Here is a 10000-nt window from a genome sequence, read left to right on the forward strand (position 1 = left end):
GCCGAGCCGGAGCTTGAACAACTTGGACTTTCACCTCTAATTTATATCAACTCACCACTCCCCGAGGGATCCGCAGAATTGCTTCTGGGTCCCGTATCGTTATTTGCGATTCGTGTTTGCATTACACTACATTGAACTATTCCAACTTGTTTATCCGCATGGCGAACATTTGCTGCATAGAACATTTAAGTTCCACTTCGCTCTCCCCTACGTGGGTCTGAGCTTCGCTCTCAGGGAAAAAATATGCCACATTTGGTAGGGAGACCCGGTTTCATCACGCTTTGTGCCCTGCACCATATATACCCTCATAAATTTATTCATTGGATTAGATCCAAGGAACACCAGATCATGCACCACTACCCATAATAGCTCATCGAGCTTAGCGTGAATCCTTCGGGTTTCCCTAAGAAGTTCGATTGGTCTTGCAGAGTTTAAAGACAACGAAGCTTAGTTTCAAGCAATGGTTAATATACGCGTATTCAAAACCCTTAGCTGTTACAACTTTTTACTAGAAACCATCACGACGAAGTCTTTGGGTCCGTAGACCCGTGATGTACTGCTCCAGGGAACGTTTTTATAGGGTGGAAGCTCAAAATCATAGGTTAAAATCATCGGCAGAGCCCACCAGACACCACTTTTGCTTCATTAGTTCGGACTATAGGCATACGACGATTTTTATCGCGGAGGGACGTATGACCCAAACGGGGGCTTAATGACCCACTGCCACTGCAAACCATGCTCCTACGACTAAATAGAGGTAAAACTACGATTTGGTGCAATCTTCATGTTTGACCTCGTAGCAAGGTACCCTCCCTATAGTAGGCAATGAGCAAATGATCATAATCCCAGGAGGGCAAAAATGGGAACCCGAAAGGAAAGCGCTGTTGGCGCGCCTAAGCTACTGGCCCGTAGAGTAAAATGGTACCCCCAACAAAGTTGTCGATTGACATTCTGATTGCACTTTTATCATCTAGGTGCGTTCCTTACACGTTTTGAGGGTTTTAGCGAAAAACATGTTTTGAGCCACACGAGCTCTCCGGCCCGCTCGGTGCACATTTTTGAAAAAGCTAGGAGCTGCCCCTAGGTTCGGGGTGTCACAAAATATTGAAAAGTGGTCAAAAACCGCTATCCAGAATCGGATGTAGAATCATTAGACGAACTTAAAATTGTTCTACGACCAATGTCTGCGACGTTTAGTATTCAAGATATGGCCCGCCCTAGGTCTGACCTGGCATTTTCGTGAAAATTTAAAGCATGGCCATAGGGACGGGTAAAATAGCTATTTTGAAGCAAAAACCACCTCACTTTAAATGGCCATAACTTTTGAAAAACAAGAGCTAGGGTGCGTTCTCGACACGTTTTGAGGTGTTTTAGCGAAAAACATGTTTTGAGCCACACGAGCTCTCCGGCCCGTTCGGTGCACATTTTTGAAAAAAGCTAGGAGCTGCCCCTAGGTTCGGGGTGTCACAAAATATTGAAAAGTGGTCAAAAACCGCTATCCAGAATCGGATGTAGAATCATTAGACGAACTTAAAATTGTTCTACGACCAATGTCTGCGACGTTTAGTATTCAAGATATGGCCCGCCCTAAGTCTGACCTGGCATTTTCGTGAAAATTTAAAGCATGGCCATAGGGACGGGTAAAATAGCTATTTTGAAGCAAAAACCACCTCACTTTAAATGGCCATAACTTTTGAAAAACAAGAGCTAGGGTGCGTTCTCGACACGTTTTGAGGTGTTTTAGCGAAAAACATGTTTTGAGCCACACGAGCTCTCCGGCCCGATCGGTGCACATTTTTGAAAAAAGCTAGGAGCTGCCCCTAGGTTCGGGGTGTCACAAAATATTGAAAAGTGGTCAAAAACCGCTATCCAGAATCGGATGTAGAATCATTAGACGAACTTAAAATTGTTCTACAACCCCCAGTCCGACGCCTCGTATTCGAGATATAGCACTTTGTAGGTCTGACCGAGCAATTTTGTACTGAAATGTATGGCGGACATGTTATTCATTAAACAACATTAACTTGCATCGTGCCCTACTTCATCGGCACAGCTACTATCGACTATCTATTGTTGAAATGGATTGAGTTTGACCATTTTAGCTCTTTTCTTATGCCGTGCACCAACAGTGTGTACCGATCAGGGAAAGTACACTACGTACGCGTTCATGGATGTATATGTTGGTACAAGTTGCCGGTCGGAATAGCAGTGCACCAAAACTGTGTACCGATCAGGGAAAGTACAAGACGGAGGGCGCAGCCCGAGCGTACGCGTTCATAGATGTCCATGTTGGTACAACCTACATGTACGTACCTTGTTTTTGTATCAAAAGTTCCAATAAAGTGTTTGTATGCTTAAAATGCTTATCTCAACCGGTCACCTTTTGGCCTGCCCTTTTATAGACAGAAACCTAGAACGATACTCGCGATGTTTGTGTTTTTCCATTCGCCCGGGACGACGAATGAGCTCTGTGCACATCGTGCAGAAAACTGTCTCCTCCTCGTATGTTTTTGTCCCTCCACGCATATAATCACCCACATTTGTGTTCAACACGGACGGCGCAGCCCGAGCGAACGCGTTAATGTTTATGTTTGTGCACACTAAAGTTACAATCCTAGGATTTGGTTATTGCGTCGCAGTGCCCGACCGTCGCGGACACCATTCTTGGACAAAAGTCCAAGTACGTAGAGTACATTCCCTAGGTATGTGCCCGTTCGTGACTTTCGTTGCGTGCTTACAGACACGCTTGGGTATGTTTACCATACAAGGTTTACTAGGAAAACCTGGGAAGGACGCTTGCCCTCCCGTTGCGGACACCATTCTTGGAAAGAAGTCCTGCTACGTAGCGTTCTTTAATGTACTTGATCAGTTTGTATTGCATTTGCTTTGTGCAATTGACTTTTGCTAATGCTCACTAAGGGGTGTTCGTTTGCGATGTGTATGATAAGCAACTGTCTATTCTAACCAGCAGTTAAATAACACTTTTCACCCAAATCATAGGAACGTAGAGTACTTTCCCTGATCGGTACACAATTTTGGTGCACCTCTAACTTCGCCAGCACTTTATCGTTACGTTTTGTGCACAACCTTGGGACATGGTGTAAGTTTCATCATTGTTATGTTTGATTCGGTTTATTATGATTGAAAAATACGCTACGTCCTAGAAATCTGAACTCGAATACTTTTGCCACGTTGCGCAAAAAGCTACTGAGCAACTCCTAGCCGTTTACCGATTTAAAATTTAATTTTCGTTATTAGTTTTAAAAAATACGCTAAGTCCCAAAAATCTGAACTCGAATACTTTTTCTATGTGCCGCCAAAAGCTACTGAGCAACGCCTAGGTTGGTACATTTTTGGTACATGGAGTGTATGCGTGCAGGCGTACTGCCGTGCTGGACCGGAAAATCGCACTTGCTACTAGAACGTAGAGTAATTCCCCTAGATAGGTGCTTTTGCATGCCTCTGTTCGACGTCCATGCAACTTGGAACGTGCGACACACGTAGCTAGGCTTCTCCATACATATTCCCTAGGGTAGCACCAAATTGCACACTTTCAGGGGTATATTTTGGTACGGTGTACTGTGCATGGTACAAGTATCATTAGCTCGTGCAATTTATTTTGCATCAAGTTGCGATTGCTGGTGCGTCGAGATAGGAGTGTTTCGCGACTTTTGCCAAGCTTTGGTGCCATTTTGTGAATAATTAATGTTCTAGCCACAATAAACGTGCAACATAATGCCAATAACGAAAACGCCATTTTCAAGGGACTTCCAGTCAAAATGTTTGCAATCAGCGCTTTCCTGTCGAGTTCAGGATTTGGGACTGAGCGTTTTTTTTTCACGATCCAATCAAACGACCAGTTCGTGAATAAACAATTCATACAACAGTGCATCCCTTCAAAGTAGAAAAAGCCGAATGCTAGGGAGCTCCAGTCAAAAACGTTGTCATTGGCGCTTTCTTCTCGAGTTCAGGATTTAGACTTGCGTTTTTCACGATCCAGCCAAAAGACCAGATCGTGAAATAAACGATTAATACAACTGTACTAGTACATCCCTTCAACTGAAGCAAGCGCACCATACATGACCCGTACGCTAATCATCCAAGCACATGACACGTCAACTAAGTCAACACATAATACAACTTGGAAAACTAACGGGTAAGTAGGTCGTCGTGTACACGACGACACACCGACCAAACCAGGTCAACACGTCACATGCACAAGACATCCTACTACCAAGGCCGACCACCTCGACACACGACCTGTTAACCGAACATGGTCAACACCATCATGTGCAAGGCAACCGGGCCAAACGGGTCAACTTATACAACTTGTAACGAGCATGTGTAAGCTTACTGGTGTGGTCCGCACGGTCCTCACATCAAGACAATCAAGTCGAGAACGAGGCACGCCGACAAGCTCATTAGTGTTAAGTGTCCTTCTCCATCCTATGTCAAGTCACTCGTCTGACACGGAAGAAGCCAACTCTTGTCCACTAGTATAAAGGAACGGTCTCCAGACCAGGTCAAGTCACTCGTCTGACAAGGAAGGAGCACGCACCAAGCTTCACCAGAGCACGGTACCACGGTCCCCAGACCAAGATGGTTAGTTACGCCAACGAGGAAGGGGCACGCGTTCCCTTGCTACACTCAACTTAGTACACTCATGCTCTCACAAGAGTATCCCCTGTGTCGACGTGGTCCCCAGACCAAGACGAGCTTGCGCACATCGAGGAAGGGGCACACGGACAAACCACCAAGCATGGGTCGCCTGAGAGGATCGATGCGAACGCATCTCTACAACTCGCAGCTCCCAGCCTGAAGTCCCGTCGTTTGCGGGCGGTTGATAGGTGTCGAAACTAGGTATATCCACGTTGGGCAGAGCTCAAGCCAACGGCGTTCCCAGTTACGGTACTAACACGTGCAGCGAACTCCACTCATTGCGGCCTAGGTATAGCGGGATGAGACGCCGGGCTGCAGACGCAGACTCCAACGGATCTCAGAGGGTTGTTAGGCCCGCTAGCTTCCGAACACCTAATGGGTTTGAGAAGCGCTATCAGCTCGGATTGGCTACGACCTTAGAGGCGTTCAGGCATAATCCAGCGGACGTAGCGTCATACCAAAGTCCGGTCGGACTAGTATTGAGCCAGTGGTCCGTACCTGTGGTTCCTCTCGTACTGCACAGGAATTCCGTTAAGATAGCGACTATAAGCACACACCAGTAGGGTAAAACTAACCTGTCTCACGACGGTCTAAACCCAGCTCACGTTCCCTTGAAAGGGTGAACAATCCTACGCTTGGTGAATTTTGCTTCACAATGATAGGAAGAGCCGACATCGAAGGATCAAAAGCCACGTCGCTATGAACGCTTGGCGGCCACAAGCCAGTTATCCCTGTCACCGGGCCATGGCCGTGATGCCCAGAACCTGGTGCTGCAAGCTGCCAGAGAGGAGAAAGCAGACGTGCTCATTCTCTCTGATGTTCTGCGCCCACCTGAAAACAACGGCCGGTGGGCATTCAGCAGCTGCAAGGCGGTAGCGGTGGTAGCTGTCGGTGAGCTACCAATACAGCGGGTGTGGTGCAGTGAAGCTCAGGGGTTGGTTGCAGCGCAGATCGGCGGAGTGGTTTTCATCAGCTGCTATGCTCCACCAAGCCTTAACCTCGCAGAGTTCGAGCGCTTCTTGAAGCAATAGAACTCGAGGCTTCTCCCACCCTCAAGTCGTCGTCGCCGGCGATTTTAACGCCAGACATGAGGAGGGCAGCCTGAGGACTTGCGACCGCGGGGAAGAGCTGCACGGAATGGTGGAGCAGCTTGGCCTAATCGTGATTAATCAAGGTCGGGAATACACGTTTGATGGCAACGGGGTGGCTCTCCCGAGTATAGTGGATGTGGCATTCGCGAGCTCGTCGATCGCTCGCCCTGACACCTGGGTTGTCAGCACAAGCTACACCGCGTCAGACCACCGCTATGTTCTCTACACCGTGGGAGGAACACCACCATCCCCCCGAACAACTACAGAACCATCAGCAGACAGCGCAGCAGTCGTCTCAGCAGCAACAGCAGCAGCAGCAACAGCAGTCCTTACAACAGCAGCAGTTATCACAACAGCAGCAGCAGCAACGACAGCGGCAACCATCGTCGCAGCAGGGTGATTCCTCAAGCCAGAGGCGTGTGCGTCACGCTGGCCGCCGATGGAAAGCCTCGCAGTTTTCTCCTTCCTCATTCCTCGAGGCGCTGTTCGCTGCGGACTTTGTCCAACGCGCAACGAGCCAGGAGGGTATGATCGCAGCCATGCTCAAGGCTTGCGACGAGACGATGCAACGGGTTACCCGAGTGCACCAAGACCCGCATCGGAACATCTTTTGGTGGTCTCCCCTCCTGGCTCGACTGAGGAACAATTGCGAGGTTGCCCGTGACCGATTGCTGCAGACGGCTGACTTGGAGGAGCGCAGCATAGCAGCAGCAGAGCACAGGACAGCAAGGCGGATGCCAGCCGAGCAATTCGAGCTAGCAAGCGGAACTTGTTCCAGGAGCTGATCGAAATTGCAGAAGAGAATGCGTTCGGGGCAGGATACCGTGTCGTTATGTCTCGGCTCCGGGCAGTCGGACGCCGTCCGAAGCGGACCGGGTCGTCCTCGAACGCATTGTATCCGACCTCTTCCCTGAGCATCCGCCCTGCGACTGGTCGCGGCTGAGCAACGTTGGAAGCGTCGAGGGAGCAACAACAACGGCGGAATTGCACCGGTAACGGACGACGAGCTGCTGCTCATCGCGAGCCAGATGGCAGCCCAAAGCACCAGGGCTCGATGGCATCCCGAATGCGGCAGTGAAGACGGCCATCACCATGTTCCCGGAGGTCTTCCGGGTCCTGTACCAGGATTGCCTCAACCGCGCTTCGTTTCCGGCGCAGTGGAAGAGGCAACGACTGGTGTTGCTGCCGAAGCAGGGAAGCCTCCGAGAGCAGCTCGTACCGACCCCTCTGCATGCTCGACGCACTGGGAAGGTACTTGAGCGCCTCATCCTGAATCGCCTCAATGAACATCTCGAAGAGCCGTCTTCACCCCGACTGTCGGACCGGCAGTTCGGATTTCGTCGAGGGCGGTCGACAGTGAGCGCCATCCAGCGGGTTGTTGAGGCCGGCCGTACCGCCATGTCGTTCCGGCGAACGAACGGCCGGGATAACCGTTTCTGCTTGTGGTGGCGTTGGACGTGAAGAACGCCTTCAACACGGCCAACTGGCAATCCATTGCCAGCGCCCTTCAGGCAAAGGTGTTCCTGTCGGCCTCCAACGGATGCTTCGAAGCTACTTCGAGGATCGTGTGCTGTACTTTGACACGAGCGAAGGCCCGTCGTACGGCATGTAACCGCCGGTGTTCCTCAGGGGTCCATCCTGGGCCCAACTCTGTGGAACATCATGTATGACGGGTGCTGGATGTGCCGCTACCTCCCGACGTCGAAGTCATCGGATACGCGGACGATCTGGCGCTGTTGGTACCTGCTACCACCACGGACGAGGTTCGCGCGAGAGTAGAGGAGGCCGTTGACCAGGTCCAACGTTGGATGCAACAGCACGGTCTGGAGCTGGCCCCAGCCAAGACTGAAGCCGTCCCGATCTCAAGCAAGAAGACTCCGCCGCAGGTGACATTTCGCGTCGGTGACGTGGAAGTCCAGTCTTCTAGGAGCATCAGGTACTTGGGCGTGCAGCTCCAAGATCACCTGAAATGGCGAGATCACGTCACGAAAGTCTCCGAAAAGGCGTCGCGTGTGGTGGCAGCTGTAACGCGCCTCATGCAGAATCACAGCGGCCCCAGGACGGCCAAGTCAAGGCTGCTGGCGTGTGGCAGAATCGGTGTTGCGGTATGCTGCTCCCGTCTGGGCTGAGGCAACTCAGGTGCGAGAGTGCCGACGGATGCTGCAACGAGTTCAGCGAAAAGCAGCCATCAGGGTGGCACGGGCATTCCGTACCGTCAGGTATGAGACGGCCACCCTACTCGCTGGACTCGTACCGATATGCCACCTCATCAACGAGGATGCTCGTTCACCAACAACTCCTTGCTCCAGACCGTGCTGCAACGAGGGAGGACATCCGGGCGACGGAGCGGCAGAACACCATCGACTGCTGGCAGGAGGAATGGGATGCCGACGCACTGCAACAGGATGCTAGCCGGCACACGCGGTGGACGCACCGTGTAATTCCATCGGTCGGCGACTGGCAGTCTAGGAAACATGGAGATATGACTTTCCATCTGGCACAGGTTTTGTCCGGACACGGATTTTCCGTGACTACTTGTGCCACAATGGATTCACGTCGTCCCCAGACTGCCAGTTGTGCGTCGGCGTCCCAGAGACGGCGGAGCACGCCTCTTCGAGTGCCCACGCTTTGCGGCAGTTCGACAGGAGCTACTCGGCGAGGGAGGTCCAGACCCTGTCTGTCCGACACCCTCCAGCGGCACTTGTTGCGCGACGCCGATAGCTGGAGTCGTATTTGCGAAGCCGCGAAGCGAATAACGGCCCAACTGCAGCGAGCGTGGGACGAGGAGCGGGCAGCATTGGCTGTTAACGTCATCGAGCGTCAGGACGAAGACGCAGCAGAGCTGGAGGCCCAACGCGCGGAAGTGCGGCGGGCCCGTAACGAGCGACGCAACGCCAACCGGCGAGCAGCAACAGCACGCCGGCGGGAAGAACGTCGAGCTGGACTTCCCCAACCCCACCAGCTTCACCACGGACCGCTCAGCGACGTGCAGCGCTTCGTGAGCGTCAAGCGCGGTTCAGGAGAGGAGACGAAACCGTCGTCTTCTCGGGATGTCCGGCCAGGCGATAAACAATGACGATGACGGCCGAGAACGCGCGGATTTTGCAGCCGGACCATCTGGTATGCGCAACCGCGCCCGACGAGGAAAACGAGGCCACGGACGGTGGCCTGAACGCCGCGGAACAAGCCGCCGTGGTCGAGGCAGAAGTTGCCTCCCGCTAGGCGTGGTATGCACGTAAAAACAGCGACGCATCGAGCGTGAAAAAGCGCCCTATTTAAGGGAATGAGTGAATTTTCGGTTGAATTTAGAAATAGAAATAAAACATGGAAGGTGCTGCACGGACAAAAGGTTGGCCATTAAGCCATGAAACCCCTGCAGGGTAAGCCCTCGCGGGTAAAATGGGGAGCGGAGGGTTTAATTTTGAAACAAATAAAAACCCGTTTAAAAAAAAAAAGCCAGTTATCCCTGTGGTAACTTTTCTGACACCTCTTGCTAAAAACTCGTTATAACCAAAAGGATCGTAAGGCCAAGCTTTCGCTGTCCCGAAGTGTACTGAACGTTGGGATCAAGCCAGCTTTTGTCCTTATGCTCAGCGTGTGGTTTCTGTCCACACTGAGCTGACCTTTGACACCTCCGTTATCGTTTTGGAGATACCGCCCCAGTCAAACTCCGCACCTGGCACTGTCCATGACGTGGACCGAAAGGACCTGTCCAGGAGTCTTCGAGCCGGGCGGCGCGGAACCGGGGCAAACGTGACATCATAAACGATCGACCGCGCAGAAGCAGTGCACCACGAATGCACCGACGTACGCAAGCTTGTACCCTTGCGGGCCACGGCTCACGGTCGGACAAGCGGGTAAACGCTACACACGACGATGCTACGATGCAGTCTCCCCGGCGGCACCACCCAGCGACACACTGACGCTGAGCGAGAAACACGGCGCATTGGGCGCGCGCAGGCGAACCGCCGCCACAGCCCCGGAGGAGGTGCGCACGATCCGGACCTGGGGCCCGCGCTTGTTCCAGATTTGAATGAAATGAATGAAATGAATGAAATGAATGAAATGAATGAAATTTAAGAGTGCTTAAAAGTGACAAACTACGTGAGGAGACGTGTGTGCTTCAACGTTACAGGTAAAATGGACCAAGTGTCCCGTTATATTTTGGCTATGCTACGGGATACAGGTAAAATGGTTTCCGGTCACTTTACTCTACGCTCTACACTGGAGATTATTTTGTTAGTTTTACG

The 10000-nt window shown here is 51.7% G+C and overlaps 1 pseudogene; it reads right to left on the bottom strand.

Annotated features, from left to right (window-relative positions):
• Positions 1-4744: 4744 nt before the first annotated feature.
• The window catches only part of LOC120907802, a 10310-nt pseudogene continuing 5054 nt past the window's right edge, over positions 4745-10000 (bottom strand).

The sequence above is a fragment of the Anopheles arabiensis genome (genome assembly GCF_016920715.1).
Source record: "Anopheles arabiensis isolate DONGOLA chromosome X unlocalized genomic scaffold, AaraD3 X_pericentromeric_contig0020, whole genome shotgun sequence".
Classification (NCBI taxonomy): Eukaryota; Metazoa; Arthropoda; class Insecta; order Diptera; family Culicidae; genus Anopheles; species Anopheles arabiensis.